This window comes from Numenius arquata, chromosome 7 (assembly GCF_964106895.1).
Source record: "Numenius arquata chromosome 7, bNumArq3.hap1.1, whole genome shotgun sequence".
NCBI lineage: Eukaryota > Metazoa > Chordata > Aves > Charadriiformes > Scolopacidae > Numenius > Numenius arquata.
Window position 1 is genome coordinate 356,828 of NC_133582.1, and position 19,381 is coordinate 376,208.

The 19,381-nt window shown below is 40.0% G+C and overlaps 1 protein-coding gene across 1 annotated transcript in view; it reads left to right on the forward strand.

The window, feature by feature from the left end:
* The first annotated feature begins 3,321 nt into the window (after nucleotides 1-3,321).
* The window catches only part of LOC141466354 (regulating synaptic membrane exocytosis protein 1-like), an 80,963-nt gene continuing 64,903 nt past the window's right edge, over nucleotides 3,322-19,381 (forward strand). The window contains exons 1-3 of the mRNA XM_074150237.1: nucleotides 3,322-3,393; nucleotides 5,722-5,793; nucleotides 12,514-12,626. The gene's annotated coding sequence lies outside the window, so the exon portion shown is untranslated. The remainder of the gene's footprint in view (nucleotides 3,394-5,721; nucleotides 5,794-12,513; nucleotides 12,627-19,381) is intronic.

Here is a 19,381-nt window from a genome sequence, read left to right on the forward strand (position 1 = left end):
TAATGGAAGCACTTTTGTTACTTTCTTGTCCTGAACTTTCTACTCAAATCGGTTTTGCTATTCCATTGCTTTGGGAGTAGTAATTTTTTTTTTTTTTTTGATTCTTTTTTCTAGATAGATCTGGGGATTTTTTTAAGCAGACATTGTCATTTCTATTGAGACAAATTCAAAATTTTCCCTCCAGATTTTGTGTTACATTAAATGACAGGATACAGATGGTTCGTGTAAATAATCCATACATGTGTAAACTCTGCTTTGCTCTGGTGATACCCCACCTGGAGTTGTGTGTCCGGCTCTGGGGTCCTCAGCACAAGAGGGACATGGACCTGTTGGAGTGGGGCCAGAGGAGGCCACAGAGATGCTGGGAGGGCTGGAGCCCCTCTGCTGTGAGGACAGGCTGAGAGAGTTGGTGGGTTCATCCTGGAGAAGGCTCCAGGGAGACCTTATTGCAGCCTTTCAGTCCTTAATGGGGCTACAGGAAAGCTGTGGACAGACTTTTTAGCAGGGCCTGTTGTGACAGGACAAGGGATAATGGTTTTAAACTGAAAGAGGGTAGATTTAGACTAGGTCTAAGGAAGAAAGATTTTACAATAAGGGTGATGAGACGCTGGCCCAGGTTTCCCAGAGAGGTGATGAGACGCTGGCCCAGGTTTCCCAGAGAGGTGGTGGATGCCCCCATCCCTGGAAACATTCCGGGTCAGGCTGGATGGGGCTCTGAGCAACCTGCTTGAGTTGAAGATGTCCTTGCTCATGGCAGGGGGTTGGACTAGATGGCCTTTAAAGGTCCCTTCCAACCCAAACCATTCCATGATTCTAGGACTGGTTGCAGCCTCCCAGTTCAAGGATCTTTCTCCCAGATTCAGAGAAGTCAGAGGACACTGGGCTCTTTGCATCACGTGCCCCATACAAAGTAATAGCCCACCTTGTCTGGAGAGAGAGTATCAGTGAGGGAATCAAAGGGCCTTTACCTTTGTTTTCTGCTCTTTAAGTTTACATTTATTCTGACTGTTTCCTGTGGCTTTGGCAGTTGGCCAACATCACTCAGTTCCATAATTCCTTTTTTTAAGCTGTGCTTGTCTCAGTTTGACAGGCGATGCCGTGGGTGTCGGGGCAGGAGTGTGTGATGGCTCAGCAGGGGTAACTAACGGCTTATTGCTGCTCTCGTGTTGCATTTTCACAGACTAATTGGCTTTGACAGATGTCATCTTACTCTTCATTTGAGTACATTCCAGATTTATCTTACAAATTGGCCCAATTTGCATATAGAGTGCAATCAAGAAGTTCGTTTTCTGAATACATTTCTTAAACATATGACATGCATTATTTCTAATTTTGATCATTTAAATTCAGTTTTTGCAACATTGTATTTATTGATAATGATTCATAAGATAAGTTTTAGTAAAGGTCTTGGCAAGATTGTTGTTATTCTGGAGTTCATTCACTTGCCATATCAAAAGGAGTGACTCCTTAATGTACCTTGCCAAAATGAAGACATGGACTATATGTTATCTCAGGGCTTAGAATTAACAAGTGTTTGGTTAGTATCACATATTTCTTTTGGATGTTTTAAAGAACAATGTTTTAGTTTGGAATTGATAGCTTCACTACTGGGAGGTTTTTTGGGTTTTATATTAGAAATTAGAATTAGAAAGTGTGTAAGGTGAAAAAAATTGGGGAATTGTAAATGATGATAAAAACAAAGACACTGAAAGTTGAGCATTTAATGGTAGGTGGGAATTTTATTAAGACTGTTCTTTTTGAGAAGTCCACATATAATTTCAACGTATAACCAAGACTATGCCAGCTGTGGAGCCCATCCTAGCTGTAGAGCCAATGCCAGCGGTGGAGCCGGAGCTGTGCTGGTGCGGCCAGTGTGGTCTGTGTGAGCCAGGCTGGTCTCTCCCGTCTTTCCAGTGACTCTGTGTGACTTGACGAGGGAGGCAGTTTTCCAGGACCTGAACTGAAGTCCTAGGAGTGAGTGTGAGGAGCTACAAAGCCCTCAGAGTAGTTGTCACCTCCCAGCTCACATACCGTGTAGGTCCAGCCTTTAAGAAATCTTCAGGAAAAATCAGGAAGGATTGAACGTGACATTAATGACCAGACTCACTGCAAACCGCTGACATCTCTTGTACAAACCAGTAGGAAATAATTTTAAATGTTAGACACTGAATTCTATAAAAATGTTACTTTATCACTTTAGGAGTAGTAATTTTTAATTTTGGTAGGAATTTTATCATATTTCTGCGTGTAGGTCTTGTTTCCACTCAACAGTGATAAATATTTTGAGGCACGTGAGTCTTCGGAACAAGAACTGTGAATGGTTTGTCTGTACATAACGTCACAGATAGTGCTTGTCTCTGCACGTAACGAGGCGTATTGCTCAGTCATTTGGTGTCACAGGTGGTAGATTTATGACCTTAAAGAGGAATTTGAGCATTTCCTCACCCTAATGGAGCTATAGATGCAAATTTATTACATACCCTAGATTATTAGTCAGCTGTAATTTTTCTGAGTTTTCTCATTAAAAGCCAAATTTGATATTTGAAGAAAAACTTATATCGTTACACCTTACCAAGAAAAAATATTTTTTACTGTATCTTCCATAAAAACTAGTAGTAAACCAACAAGCTAGTAATATTTATGCCAAATTGAAAGCTGTGAACAAATTCTGAAGTTCGTAAACAGCTTCAGTGGAAATGAAAAGAATATAGAAATTAAGAAATATTCTGAACTTTATTTGAATTTTTTAAAAAATGCTGAGTCAGTTATTCTACCTTGCTATTGAATTGCTGTTAATTATTACTATTGCAGACTGGCTGGCAACAGAACATGAAGTTTTCATCAAAATATAAGAAATTATTAAATTTACTCACATTTTCAGGAGAATTTCAAAATATAATGACAAACTATGGATTTTTCAAAGTCCAAAGGGAAGATTTTCTGTAAAGGCTTTATATTAATGTAAGGAACAATAGTGTAGATGAATTCTCAGGAAGGATAACGGCAGCGACGAAGCCGCAGTGCTGCCATTCAGTGTGTTGAGTGTAAAGGTTTATAAAAATATGGTTGTGGCTTTCATTCTTTATTGCATCTGAGATTGTTGATATTATGTCTAAAAATGTTAACATTTCCTTAAAGTATATGGGTTAAATCAACGGAAGGGGAAATGAGAAACGTAGTCTCTCTCAGCAGAGGGTGCCTGAATGCTTTTGGTTTATGTATTTGCTCATGTCTCCACCTTCGCTGCATGTGACCATCTCTCTGTTTCTGCTCATTCTGCCCAAATTCACATCCATGTTCCCAAATTTCATGAAGAACAAGGACGCTGGAGTCTTGCATTCCAAAACAGGACAGTGTAGACCACCTAAGTGCTAAACCTGGAGCAGCACAGAGGTATCCTTATTTACTCCAATCGTAGTTGCCAGTAAATGAGGTGTTGGTTATAGTATGTCCTTTGCTTGCTCTGCATAAAACTTGCACATAGATACTTTTTTCTCTTTTTATGTATAAGTATGTATATGCATGTATTGTTCATAGATAATATTTAATCCTCTATAAAGTACGTTTAAGAGGTAAATTTGAGTATGAGATGAACATTCTTATCCCCAGTGCACTCCCCAGACATTGTACTGGGCAGGAAAGGACCCCCTCCTAACCAGGTACCTGTGGGTGCCCACCCTGTGCTCAGGACGAGCTGGGCTGCGAGTGCCGGAGCTATGGATGCTCTGGAGCCATAGGGAATCCTGTGCAGCAGCATCGTAGCAAGAGAAAGGAAACAGAAAGGGAATTATGTTTTCAAACCTATTTCTACCATGTGCTGCTCCGGGGACAGCACAGAGAGCAGAGGAGTGGGTGTTCTCAGCTCTAGTGCTGTGGATCACTTTGTCACTGGTCCCGGGAAGCCACGTCCTACGCTCAGCATCTCCACCCTACAAAGAGTAGTCATGGTGGGCTCTTCTTCTGCCTGGCACATGGTGTCACAGCCTCAGCCAGATATGAGGAGCGAGAGGGAAATAAGCCCCGTAACCCACCAAAGAGAGGATGAAGAGGGCGACACCCTGTGAGGCAATGCTGCTGCAGTCCCCGACCTACGTAACTGGAAATGCTTCTCTGACCTCAGCTTTTAAGTGAAGCTGCAGCATTTAATGTGTATTTCCCTGTGTATCCATCTTGAATTTGTCCTGGTATAGAAAAGAATGAAAAAGTAATGAGAATATACAAAAAATAAATCTGGAGAAAATAGTTGGAGGACAAAGGGGATTTTAATTTTTAATCTGATATATCATTTTTTGGTAAGAAAATATATTCTTTTACAACCTGGAAAGCATCGGGCAATGACCCCTGCTCGTGCAAAAAACATCTTGTATTTTGCTGCAGTATTTCCTCTGTTGTGGAGTACACTGCGCCACAATATAACGCTCATCAGACACTGCAGTGGGTACAAATAATGAAAATCCACTGTCATTCTATTCTTTGGGTATAATTTGGTGTTACAGCTGTTTAGGCATCTTCCAGTTTAAACACTGGATTACACTTTATAACCACAAAAGTTTAAAAGGAAAATATCTTTTAAAAAATGTTATTTTTATCTATTTGTCTTGCCCACAGTAATTCTTTTATAGCTTAATATATGACATTGATTGACATTGATTATATCGTTGCAAGTTCCTACAAGTCTCTTGCACCGGTGTGAGATGCCAGTTAGGGGTTGTCGTTTCTGGCCCATCAATGAATAAACATTGCTCCCTGGTTTTGACCACTCCTGAAATACTGTATACACTTTTTATTCTAAAAAATTAATATATATTGATGATTTTCAGAGGTTTAATATTCTAAACCCTAATTTGTAAATGCTCATATTACTATGGATAATAAAGAAAATTTTGGAACACCCAAGACTTGCAGAGATTTTCATAGTATATTTATAGTCCTGGGCCATAATGGTGAAACATGCTTTACCTTCATTCTTACATTTATTGACTCATGTCCCTGTTCTTCGATCTTATTGACTATCAAAGTAAATGCTTAGACTGACAGAGGTAATTAATGCCTCACTATCCAAATGTCAGATGAATTCTATAAAAGATTTATGTGGGAAAGTAGTGAGGGAATGAAATAAACTTCTAACTTATTTATATTGAGTAGAAAAGGTAAAACTGCTTTAAATTGTTTCTAAAAAACTTTAACAAGTTTTAAAAATAGGATTTTTGAAATGCCAAGTTTTTATTAGTATAGTGACAGCATTATTTAAATCTGATATGATGCAGTATTTGTTTTACTTTTGAAATTTAGGTTTGAAAGTAATTTTTAACATTTTTTACATTTGAATGGTAGTTCCTGGTCCTTTCTGCAACATTTTTTCCTGCTGTCTGCTCTGCGTTTTTTCCTCCTGCTGTTCAGAGAGACAACCAAAAGGCCCACGAGGAGTCATTGTTTCTGATCAAATACAGGCTGTGCAGGGGAACCAGCCGCAGGTTCAGGCAGGATTAATGTTCTCTCCCATTTTGGTACCTCATAACTCTCACACCCTCAGCCTCAGCCCCCCCTCATCGGTGCAGTGTCCTGAACCTCGCGTTCCCCGGCACTCGTGGCCATAGGTGTCACCTCCTCATCCCTCAGCCATTGCTGCTATTGCCTTTATAATACATTAATGAATAATCTTCATATTTCTGTATTCTTTTTCTTCTTCGTTTATTTCTTTTGTGACATGTCATTTCACAGGCAGTCCAGAAAGGTGGAAAGATATAGCAGCCAAAAGCAAGCTAGGAAAGGCCCCGGCTCTGAAACAGAAAGGTAGGTTTGCTGATCCGTGAGCGAGCGTCTCCTACAGTCCGTCTGATCCCTGGTTTGGGATATACCACTAATACGGCTTTTAAAGTAGAACATCTGTGACGATACCAAAAGCTATGTTGTCGTAATTTACCGTATTATTTACTCTGTATTTATGTTATTAGCACTGCTTGCTGCGTTGCTTACATACGGAATTGTTCTGGCATTCCCCGTCATTGCAGATAAACTCGGTGGGAAGGACTTGCAGTCCATCCACTTTATGAACCAAAACATGAGGCATTGCCACTGTCTTGATCTCTGCAAGATGAAATTTGGGAATGTGTAGCATATTTCATTAGTGTGGGACTAAACCTTCTCTGGGCTTTACCACTGGTCTTTTTTCAAAAAATCTCATCTATTTTACAAAAACTTTGAGGATGATAAAAACCTGTGTTAACAGATTAATAATTCAAGGTGACTGATCAAATTAATTTCACTTTATAATATAAAAACATTAAGTTACACTTTTAAATACGTATAGGAAATTGTATAATCTAACATTACATAAAGTTAATATAAACACTGGGACTTTAACCTTTGTATTCCTTGAATTTTCCTATACTCGTATTTTCATTGTAACTTGTAGTTTTGATGCTGCGGTAGCACAGGGTTATGTATTCAAATTCTTAAGTAAAAGTGAAAAAATAAAAATATATACTAATTCATAAGTACATCGAGCTAAGTTTTAAACCCTGTGCGCTGGCTGAAGTAAGAGCAGTGAGGAGGGGCGAGACCCTGCCTTTGTCAGACGCGGGTTTGTGTTATTTGATGAGCAGAGGAGGAATGTACCTCTGTTTACATCGCGAGGGCTGAGAAACTTCCATGAACAACACAGACACATTTTTATTTTCAATGCAAATGCACATTATGTGGCAAAACTCGAGAGCTTTTATTTTATTTTCCTGCCTCAAGTCCCAGATTATTATTCCTCATCCAAAAGCAGCAGTTGCATTTTTCTTGGTTTTGATGATTCTGTTGTCACAACAGCCCCGTGGCTTTTTCAGTTTAGACCAGAGAAATTACCTAAATGATGGCTGAAATCCTCGCTGTGGTTAAACCAGGGGCAGTTTTGCCATTGAGATCACTACAGCCATTTTTTCCCATTTTTTCCCGACCCCTGAAGAGTAAGGGGAGCCTCTGGGACTGAGGCCCAAAGGGCTGATGGCTCTTGGTAACTGCTCGGACCGTGCAGCTGGAGAGATGGCAGGAGAGTGAGGGGGGAGATAGGGTGGGAAAGAGATACGGAGTAAGTGGGAAGGGAAGAAATGGGAACATAAACCTAACTGGAAAGTATGGTGACAGAAAGGATAGTGAAGGAAAAGAACATATAAGAGATTCTAGTGGCGAAAGGGCAGAGCCGAGAGTGAGCGACGCGGGGATCCTGCAGCACTGGCACCTGGCCCAGCCCGTGTGTCTGCAGATGCGTTTGCATTTCAGACCTGGTATTGCAGTGCCAACTGGGGGCATCCTTCTTCTACAGAGGTTAAGATCACTGCATAGATCAAAAACATATACCTCAATAAATCTTGTTTACTCTAATTAGTGTTTTACACTAATCTCAATATATACAAGGTGTAAATCGTAATCTTGAAATACTTAAAATTTCAGGTGTTGCAGGTGATGTAGGAGGAGGTTTGCAGGGACTGTGATTAGAGGGTGTTATGCTGAATATGCCAGTAGCAAATGGGCTCCATCTCTAAAGAGTAAGCATGGAGTTATATTTATGAAGAGGCGTTTTTGAGGCTTGGGCAATGTGTTTCTCTTCTTGAAATGACCAGCCCACGTCTGAAATGCTGAGATTTTTTTTTCCCTGGACATTTCAAAGCTTCTCATAGTTATAATGTATGACTGAGGATTTATTCATGTATATCAGAAAATGTGAGTCTGGAAGCCACTTGAAATATTGCTACAGTGCCTATATACAGAATTTTTATGGGATTTAATGGGTTGAAAGTGCATACTCTATAGTCATTGCTGTGCTGAGATAAATTTGGCATCCAAACATTCCCAGGTAATAATTGGGAACTCACTACCTAGTGCTAGTGTTTGGGGACAGGGGGAGAGTGTTGTTGGTTTGGGGGGTTTTGTTTGTTTCTTTTTGGTTTTTCTGAAGCAATGTAAATTCGCTTTTCTCAAGTGATTAGGAAAACTAAGTAAAAAACATAAATCTGTTAGGGTTTTTTTCCCCCCAAGTTAAGCAAAGTTACCAAAAGTATGAGTCCCCATAGTTACATTTTTACTGTCCAAAGATAAAAGCCAGCTCTGATTACTAATGATATTAAAAGCGATGAACCTATACAAGAGCATAGGGAAACGTGAATTCTGCTGCTTCTTTTTATATCTCCGTGGCACATGGTGTAGGTTTCTGTTTCCATAAAATGATTCACTGCTATTAGATGTGAGACACAAATGTCTAAATAAGTCTGAGTGCTGTGGTTTAGTATTTCATCATAGATATAATGTTTAACTACTGCCAGAAAGTTTTGATAATAGGACAGGCAATTAATTTTCTTGTCAAATGGCAAATATAACTCAAGACTATGTCTTCCTCAAATATCCATTTCTGTCTTAGATTTGGTCTTTATTTTGCAATTTGCAGATCTTGTCTACTATTAGCTAAGCAGATTACTGGAATTAGATATCAGCATGCCATCAGCTTCTCTATAAAGCTTTTCATCACGCCCTGTAAGATTAAGTTCTCTATGTATTGTGATAGCATAGGAAATGTACATAAAAGGGAAAAAGCAAGCCTTTTCAGGATAGTTTACAGAGCGTAAGAGTTCTCTTAATTTAATGAGATAAGCCTTCAAGATGGGATTCAGGAAAATCTTCCGAAGGAGTAAAAATGATTACATGAAAATCAAACGTTTTCTGTGCTTGTGTGAATGAGAAAAACTGTGGTGGAAATTGGTTCATCCCAATCCTAAAATTTCAGCCCTAGCTGGTCACCCCAGAGATGCCCGTTCTGAGGTTCCCTGGCCTGTATGTTGTGACAGGAACAGTCTCCTGCTGGACGCTGGATGGCAGTGCTCTCTTACTCTTTCTCTGCGTGGCTCCCTCAGGGGCAGCCTGTGCAATTCAGCATGTGCCTCTGAAGAGAGAGGAGTTTGGGTTTTCTTGTGTGCAGGCAGAGCTGGAGCCCGTAGGGTGCCCGTCGACCCTTGCCAATGGAAGTAACAGGTTTTCTGCCTTTAGCGTTACCTTCCTCTGAGAGGGAGCAGGAGATGGTGCACACGTACCAGCTTATTGCAGGCTCATTGCTCTCCAGGTATCGTTTCTCTCCCAAATCCCTCTCCTCTCCATACTTCTTATCTCACCTCTGTCTCCTTTCCTCTGTCATACAGGTGCTTTTGTCTCCCGGGCTTGTTCCTTTCTGGCTCGTTCTCCTGATCAGCTGTTTGCAGATTTCTTCCTTTCAGCAGCTGATCTTTCTCCTCTCCCAGCAAGTCCTTAACTCCATTCCAGCTTTTCTCCTTTTATATCTCTTTTTGTTTGCATTCCACGTAGCAGATTTGTCTCAATGGCATACCCTAGCTAATGCAAGTCTTAAGCCTAATTTGTCTTCATTTTAGTTGAGCAGATCCTCTGTCTTTGGAAGGGGACAGATCTGTAAAATGGGTATCACTGAAAAAGTAGGTCACCTTCCAAGTGAATGAGGTGAAGTCTCTGTTCTGTAATGGCAGGACAGACTCGTGCTTCAGTGGAACCTTGTGCTTCACGGGGCTCTCAGATAAATTCCAGGATATTTAGCCTCTAAAATGAGAAAAATCAGAATGGAGAACATGATGACTTCGTTAGATTGAGGCATTCATTCATAGTAAAAGCAAGCAAGCGATTTCTGGCACAGAGTGGGATCCACATTTACCTTATGGATGTTACGATGTTTAAACATCTGATAAGAAGGATGCTTAAAAGCTGGTTGAATTCAATAGTTGGCATGGACTACTTTTACCATCTCACCAGCATGGAGAAACAGGCATTTTCAGAACTCAGCTTATCATGGTTATTGTAAGCATCTTTTAGAATCGGGGAATCAGTCTCTGCAGGAACGTCTCTGTTATCAGCAGGGCCATTCCGTGTGAGGGTTTAGGAGAGAGAACGTAGTGGGGGGAACAGCATCCTGCTTTTGCTGCGGCGTGACTGGGTGTCCACAGGAACTGTTACTGCTGGGATGGGTTTGAAACCAAACCTGTTTTTTATCCTTGCTAGGCATCTGCATGTTGTCTCATATATATTATTATTTTTAGGATGACTTTTCAGTGTGTGATGGTCATATGAACTAGACAGGCCCTTGGGTACTTTGACTGTATCTTGTGAGAAGGTTGTGCTGGGCGTGTGAAGGTGTGAAGGGAGACTTCCGCAGTCTGCAGAAGTTTAACACCCCCACCCCCCACCCCCACCCCCCCCCCCCCAAAAAAAAAAAACCCCAATGAAATGATGTCTCAGGAAATGGACGTTTCCGAAATGGCAGCAGATGCAGTAGTACCATTGACAGAATGCGGCACTGATGGGAAACCAAGGAAGAGGCAAAAAGCAGTTAGAGTACTTTGTCACTCTGCAAATGTAAAATATTTCAGGTTATCATATACTTGCAGTGTACGCAATTATTAAACTACTAATAATTATGCTTTATTATGCTAGCATGATTAATCAATTTACTGCATATTTTAATTCTATTTTCATTAGAGTTCCTTCAGAACTGTATTTCTGGTTTAGGGCTTACAGCAGAAAGATACTTAAATAGATTTGTTATTTCAAACTCCTAAGGAAAACAAGGGAGATAATATTGCCCTTTTTTAGGACAATAATTGAAATACAGTTAGTATTTTTAAAAAAGATAAAAAGTATGTTTTAGAAACAGAAGTACTTTGTGGTGAAGCTGGGTATTCACAGCCTCCTCCGTGCTGGTGCTGTTGTCACACGTGTTGTTCGTGGGGTTTAGAATGCAGCTGGAGTTTTTGGCCACATTTAGGACTCTGTACCTGCAGCGGTGAGTGTTCTGCAGCTCGTCATTCCAAAATGGATTTTTCATTGCCCATTAATAGCTTTGACCTGAAATGGCAGCCCTGGTGCTGCCGCCGGGCTCTGCACTTTCTTTGGTGGTGGGGGGCACGGGAAGGTGTGCCTGGAGCTGAGGTCTCTCTTTGCCCCTGGTGTGTTAGGGGGCTGCCACCGTGTCTCTCTAGAAGGGGATGTCGCTCCCCACGAAGGGCTGAGCCCCAGTCACTGGGGGGGAGCACCGGGCTCGCTCTGCTGTCAGACCCTGTGCATCACCCCGCTCCCGGGGGCTCGGTGCTGCCCTCCCCGCTTCCCACAAGGTTGTTGCTGGGTGTCCAGCATGGCTCCCGTGTCCTGCCCCCCGGTCTCTCCCTGCTGCGTTACCTCCCCGAGCATACCTGGCCCCTTCCCTCCTTCCGGCACTCTGGATAATCCTCTCTCCGTGCTGTTTGCACTTCTCCCATGTCCTTATGCCACCTATCTTCACCATCCAGAGGGTACTTCTGGCTCTTGAGCTTAGATAGCGTAAGAATAAGAAATTGGCCATGTTTATTCCTTCCATTGTTGTGCTTTGTTCTGTATCCATACCACAACTATCAATATTTTTCTTAAACACTGTGCAGGAAAACACATGCTTTTCGCACAGCTAGCTCTGACCTTGCAGGCTAAGAGGAAGTCAGTTGATCTCTGTAGTGTGACAGACAGCAGTATTTCAATTTGCATACATATGTTACTTAAGATCGCAAATTATCTACTTGCAGCCTTAGTGTAGCGGATGACCAGTGCTCATCCCCTCCAGTGAGCGTGACACTGCTGTAACTGGCGAGGGCATTTAACAGTTAGCTCTCCCACTCAGTGATCTGCTGCTTCTCATCTTTGTTTTATCTTCTTAAACTTTTTCCCTCGTTATTAGAGGTGGCCCTACTTATTTTAAGTGCAAACTTACTGGCGTTCCAAAGGTGCTGGATGCGTTACACTCAGATGCTGTATCTGTGAATAAGGAATCGAGTAGCCGAGGTGCTCTGAAATCGTGCCAGCTAGAATTCAGCCAGAGCGGCTCCGGGTATTTTCTTAGGTACGAATATCAAAAATCTCACACATTCTTTGTGTGCGCACACCCGCATCCCCCCCCAGTACCAAGCGGAAAGGTCTTTTTCCTTCTTTGTGTTCAGGGAAGAACAACGTGTTATCCCATGGGAATAGATCCTTGCTGTCCCAGTTCTCTGTGGCCTTGGGTAATTATTGCATCAGCACAAAGGGAATACAAAAGTTAATAAAATATAGAGGTGGCATTTTATATTGCTCTTGTACCAGTGCAGGAGGAAGTACATAATTGTGAGACATAACCATAAATGGTTCTTAGAAAACTGCTTTTTGTTCAGTGTTTTTTGACTAGTTCTTTAGTTAAAAAAAACCCCAGCAACCAACAACCAAAAAATCCACCAACAAAAAAAACCCAACAAAAGAAAATATTTCTCTACAGTTCAAGGTAGTCAGAGACGTTAAACGTGAGGCCTCACAAGTTAACTGGGTATCTAGACCTGAGTATGTGCATGGGCCGTACATCAAATGCAAACTTTTTCAAATCCACCTTCAGTATATGCACCTTAATATGTGTTTAAAATTCAGAATATAAAAATTGTCTTCGTTTGGGTTACTTTACTTTTATCTTAATTTCGTTTGCAGAATACATCAGCAAGGAAGTCCCACGCAGTCTCCTCTTGCAGACACGTCCTTCAGCAGTCGCAGGGGAAGGCAGCTGCCGCAAGTTCCAGTAAGAAGTGGCAGTATAGAGCAAGGTATCAAAAATGAGCTTATGATAGCTCGAACTCTTTGATTTCTTACCTTTCTTTACTTAAAGTCTACTTTTGTAACTGTGTGTTCAATGCTATAATTCTACCAATGAAGCAAAAGAAGTGAATGAAAGCATGTTTGTAGTGTGGGAAATCCAGTAGAGTTTGACAAGTGGATTATTACTTGTGGTTTAATTGCCTTAATTATCTAGTACCCTTTTATTTTTGTCTTCTTTAAAATTTCTGTTCGAGTCGAGGTAGTTTCCATCACATACCTGGTTTGTATTCAGCTAAAGAAATTGGGGGCAAAGACTTTGACAACATTTTGACAGTCTTACTCATTTCTCATTTTGTGATTTATATTAATTGTTGTGCATTATTAACATAGATTAATAATAAATATCACAAAACTGTTTTTCTTCTGGAGTTCATCGTTCAGTCAGTAAACAATGAAAATAATCACCATGGGGAATGTGAAAGCATGGGTCACCAGCTCTTTCTTAAGAATAAACTGATCAGGCAAATAATGCTGCTCTTTTCTGAATAAGACAACGTAGACTAATGGCTGTGGAAGATGGGTTTTACATACTAATATCAAATAAGCATGAATATTGCTCTTTCCTTTTCTAGCAACATACTTCACACAGAGTATGAGCTATTATGGTAAAATGAAATGGCACAATGGATAATATTTGCACATCCAGGGTTTCTTCTGTGTTTTAAAAGCTTGTTTTCTCATTGACTACAAACAACAGCTGAGATTGCCGGGTACCACAAGGTTTTCTTCTTCATGGAAATTAAAGAAATGATTCTCATGATGAAATACTGTAGTGCTTTATAGACCTGTTGGCAAACTGCTTTCTTGCACGGATCATGGTGCTGACCATGACCTTCTCACCACGGTACATACCCCAGGGGTTATTTGTACGATGGCTTACATTAAAGTGCAATCAGCTTATGTTAATTGTATGGCTTTGGGCTGTGATGGTATACTACACCTTCGATTAAGACATATCAAAATGTATTGTTGTTTTATACACGTGTTTATTCTGAATGATTAATATACTAGTACAAGTGGGTTTTATTAATTTTAAACTTCACATTTGAGTCCTTTCATTTTGTTTTGTAGTGAATCTAGAACTGTCTGGATTATAAACTAGTTACATTTAAAGCTTCTATTTCTGCATATTAGTAAGTTGGGGCCTTTTTAGGGAAATGTAATAAGTAATGAATTTCAAATTTCTTTCATGTTTCTTCTGCAATTTCAGAATTTGGTGCAATATACAACGATGAATCAGCTTTTAATTTAATTTTAACTTGGCTTTCCTTTGGATATTCATCTATTATATTTCTGATGTTCTTGATAACTCCTCTGTTGAGAATAAAATACTAGTTTATGTTTTGTTAAATACATTGGAAATGAATGTAGACCTTGCCATGAAAACGAGTAGAGATGGGATGTATACAGCAGAGGAAAGAAAAAAATGGAAATTGAGGCTAAAGCTGCTGTAGGTTCCGAAAGTTGTTGGTTCCATGAACACCTGGAAAGTGATGCTGTTTCACTGAGCTCTCCTTTGTGCTTGCGGGTGATGTGCTCGGGGCTGATGTCTGACATCTGTGAGTAGGATGCGGTGTATTGGTTGCTTTGCTGCTATAGATCACTCCGCTGGTGTCGATGTGGTGTGTCACCGCACGAGGCATCAAAGGCTGAAGAGATTTCCTTCTCTACGTAGTACTTTGGTTTTGTCTAAGTGACTGGCTTCTCCTTTTGAAGGGGAGGTTTCCTGGTTTTACCGATGTTTAATACTTTGTTCAAGCTGAGAATGTATTTGCAGAGAAGTACTAAATTGAATAGATTTTATAAAATATTTTCTAGCAGTTTTGTCAGTATCTTCTGAAATAAATATGATAGTATGTATAAACTTTATACTACTGTAAGAAATTAAATTCAGTGAGGCTATAGGACCATAGTATTTGCTCGATTTACAGTATCAAATTTTAATATCAGTTTCACCTCTTTAATCCCTATCAAATGAGTACCTGGGTCAAGTGGAGTGACAAGAAACGTTGTGACCCTAATGCAGGATTGAATCCAAAGCATATTGAGGTCTGTAAAAGATTTCCATTAACTGTTTTTGGAACTTAATCGTGTCCTTAATGATTTAAATTCGCAGTCACCATGGATATAGATGATGTCAAAATCTAGTGCGACATACAAATGTTATAGGGAGCATTTCAAAATGCATTTTCTTCATTTATAAATAAAGCTACCTTTTGGTGGTCAGTATTGACATCCTGTGTTTCAGGGATATCCTGTGTGATGTACCACAAGGTATCGTTTTTATAGGAAAGTACTTCACACTCTGTACAAATTCTGTTATGCCAGGAGGGTTGAATACATGTCTAAATATGTACATCTGGGAATATATGTCTGTTTTACAGATCACAGTGATTGCTGTAAAAAGATTGAATGTCTGTGTATCAAGGGTGGGGGTTTTATTTGCTCTTTGCATATTCAGGAGGCATAGAAGAATCCAGTAAAGTAATTTTACTGCTCTTTAAAGCTCTCATTATGGAACAAATGAGAGTTGATGAAGGAACAAGAGACTGGTAGTAGTTTTCATCTGGAGAAACAGAGTGGTATTGTAACTCTCAGTCTTTAATCTTTAGCTCTCAATTTTAAGTGATCATATCCATGCTCAAAAGGCTTCTTCTAGGACTGATATTGCATCTCGAACATTCCATTTTGTCATTGTCGAGTTTAGAACTAAAAAAAATGATTATTTTTTTGTCTCTACCAGATGACATTGTCTTAGTTACTGCTCTGGTCGGCAGAATCATAAAAAGACAACTTGTGAGAATATAAAGTAGGTTTAGAAGGTCCTTAGTAGTAGACATACTTTATTAAAAAAAAAATATCTCATAGAAGTAATTCTTACAGAAAAGACCAAAGTAGTGGTCCCTATTCCGTTACAGAAATGGGATTGGTTCTACTGTCAGAAGGAGAGAAAAAAATCTGAAATGTAGAGGAAAAAGTCCGATTTAAGGACTAAAACCTCAAACCAGCACAATTATGCACGCTACCAAAAAAAACCAACCTTCTTGGTGCTTGCGTTCCCAAGGGGAGAGCAGCTTTGCCTGGGCTTGGAAGGTGGGAGGGAGGTAGATATTTTCACTTGGAACAGTTCTAAGTACATAAATTTTTAGCAGCTCCAGTACATGCAGACTTTTTAAAGTGGTTACAGTTAAGATCGTAGGCGTCTGTAATTTTTAGGCAATGTGATTTTTATTTTAATCCCAGTGATATTCAAGGAGGATGTGGCTGTTTCTTTCCTTTGCAACCCACCAGCAGCATTTCCTAGAGTGCAAGACACACTGGGATGTTATTACAACTAAAGGTCTTGAGATGCTTGAATATCGGAATTCAGTGCGGTATCAGTGTGTCTGTGTGTGTTTTCAAAGAGTCACGGCTGAGTAGTCATTACCCTAACTTATGATACAAGCATTTTTTATTTCTTTGTTTCAACTGATAATTTTGTAAAAGAACCTAATAATCTGAGGATGTTTCGGCTCAGTGACTAAAGTAGTGAAATTCTAAGCCATGGCAAGGACAGTGGTGTGCTCTCAGTATGTCATCCTCTGCAGAGCTGTAAGAGATTTGCATCAGATTGTTTTTATTTGCGTCACGTTTGAGTGGAACTGTGCAAATCGTTAGGAAGAACGGGGATTCCGTGTGGACTTTGTTTTTCAGCTGTTTCTGCAACAACTTTGTCATGTAGTCGCATGGTTTTTAAATGATACTTTTGTATAAAGCATATTTCTGTGATCTTTACTCAGCCCGTCCCCTGCCGCTGCAGCTGTTGAACAGCACAGGAGCTCTTGCTGGAGCAGAATCTGTGGCTGGGTCTCCACACTGCTGTGTAATGGTTAATTGTTGTATTGATCAAGGAAATTAATACAGCCTGAAGATCTGTAGCATTTTTATACACTCCTTTTTAGTTGTGGTAAATAATATTAGGGATCATATTATGAAATCTAGCAAGTGCATTAGAAAAAAACATTTTATGTACTATTGAAATTCATGAACCAGCAAGACAAATGTGCAATGATTGCCTGTAGTATAGAAATGATCTTTAAGAGCTAATTCATGCAAAATGAATCTTTCTCCCTCTATCTGCTTCTGTTTGGCTCTTCACAGTGTGATTTCTTTTTCATAGCTTCTACAGTGTGGTTTCATGTTTGAGAAGTCCCTTAATGAGAGTCAGGTTTGTGATAACCAGCAGTCTGTTCACGTGTAACTGGAGGAGTGCGGTTGTATACGTGTTTCCAGTGGCTACTGTTAAGGGTGACAGGCCTTGGGCAGTGACCTTTGGAAAAGCAAAAGTGCCACCAGCACTAAATATCGCTGTGTCTCAGCTCACGTTAGAAAAATCTGCAGCTTTTTACATTGCTTGTGTGCGGGGTGAAGTAAGTGTGTGTGTGTGTGTGTGTGTGTGTGTGTGTGCTGCTGCTTCATCCAGACTCTACTGATGCTCAAAGAGGGTTACATGTATGAAGTCCATGTGTCTAACACATCTACAATGGTGATACGTGTGTTCAGTGGTGATATGTACTGTACTGATGGCAGTCACTTCAGAGAGGAATGATGTGCTTTGATGTCCAGTGTTTCCTTTCAACAAATAAGAACCAGAAGTTCCTACAGAAGATCAACCTCTGTTGTCCAATAATGCATCTGAGTTGCAAATATCTTTTTATATTAAGCTGACTTAAGATCCTAAAAGAAGTGAATCACTAGTGAAAACTGTTGTGCGTGTATGTACTTGATCATTGAAATGTCATTGCAGTGAGTGAATGGCTTGAATAATGGTAAAAGAGCAAACCCTTTCAGTTAAAACCTTTTTTCAGATCCATCAGTACAAAAATTGAGTAGCAGAAGAAAAAGAATAAGTAATTTCGATTTTAAATTTTAGTCTTTTAGCGTTGTTTGTTTTGTCTTCATATTTCTGGTTTTATTTTGAAATTATTAGGTGGCACTGCATATTTTGAGGCAGCTTGTGGAATCTTTACTTACACTGGAGAGTATTTTGTTCAGCATTGCTCACTCTCGCAAATGAGTTCAAGCCTCATAATCTTTTTTTCTTCCTTAAAGATCGATTTTCAATAGTCCAGTGGCTATTGAATATTATAGATTTCTATTAACAGAAAATAAATTTGTAACGTGCATTATTACAGAACAGGTTTCAGAATCTGAAACAGGGCTATGTGGTTGTGATACTTAAAACAATATAAAGATTTTTATGTCATTCATAAATTTGGATGTGACAATACTGCTCAAGTAGAAAATTTAAAGAGTCCACAATCTGGTTCTCTGTAACTTCATTGTTCCTGTTAATTTTAAAGAGAAAGTCATAGGCTTTATTATTTGTCATAGTTTGTCATTTTAATTTTCTACATTACTTTTGCATATGCTGGAATACTGCCTACTGTACATACCATTGTCACATATAACACATTTCTTTATCTAACTTTAAATTTGCTGATTTCTTTTTCTGTTTCCATCATTCCGTGCATTTAATTCATTGAAGAGCAAGAGAATTTTAACTCTTCCACAAAAGGTAAATATTTATGTAATTTTTTACAAATGTTTGGCAACTGTTAATACTGGTTTTTCCCTCAATATATTCCGTGTCAGTGTATGGTATTAGTTAACAGTGTTTAACAGGTGAGAATGTCTATATGCTATCTGATGCCCCTCTTTAGGGACTGAAAATGGTTTCTCTTGTGATTTCTAATTTTCCTATTGAATTGTAATACACTGGATTTAACAGGGGTCACGGTATTCTACATGGCCCAGAAGCTGCTTGATCGAGTTGATGTTCACACAAAGACTAAGATTTTACCTAAACTCTTGAGCTCTGCACAACATCCGCTTCCAGCGATGCAGCCGGGGCTGTGGGCATCCATGAAGGATGGTTCCTAGTCTGGGCCTAGGAACAGTCGAAGGTGATGGTGGCCAGAAACCATCCTTCATATGCAGAGACTCTGGAGAATGAGCTATGGTTCATGTGCATCACAAGCCCTGACACAGAAGGTTACCCGTGTTGTGGGGCGAGTTTCCAGGGGCAGACACGGGGCGCTCCCCCCTGTGAATGCTCCCTGTCTGTGCTGTGGATCAGTGGCCTCAAGCAGCAGGTCCCCAAGGCGTCCCACAGAGGAGAAGGGTTGTCTGTCATGGCCTTAGAGAGGAAACGCTGCAGAGAAGTCCTTTTTTTTTTTTTGCCTTTTTGCTGAAAGTAGGACTTATCTCAAAATCAGACTGAAACTCGGAGGGGAAAAAGTGAACGAAAAATTCCTTTTAATGTTAACAGCAAAATACTATACTGGGTTACTGGATATTATGTGGCAAGAGACATAGGTATGAAGGAGAGCATGTACTACACACGTGAACAATACTGACCAGATAAATTTACAACAAAACCATCAAGCATCTGCTCCACTTAATCATGGGAAGGGTTGTGGTAGGGTCTTCAGCAGACTGCAAAAATGCTGACTCGGATTGCTGCCCAAACCAGTGGTGGTTTTTTTTTTTTCAATTTTAAGAAGTATATGTTTGTTTTCTTACTGTTTCTTTTAAATAGATGGTTCTGTTTGGGTCATCCTTGAAACTCTTTGAGGAAGAACCGAGTGTTGCATCAGCCAGTTCAGATGTTTATATTGGCTTATCTTCCCTCTGGGGCGAGTTATCAAACTCACAATGGCAG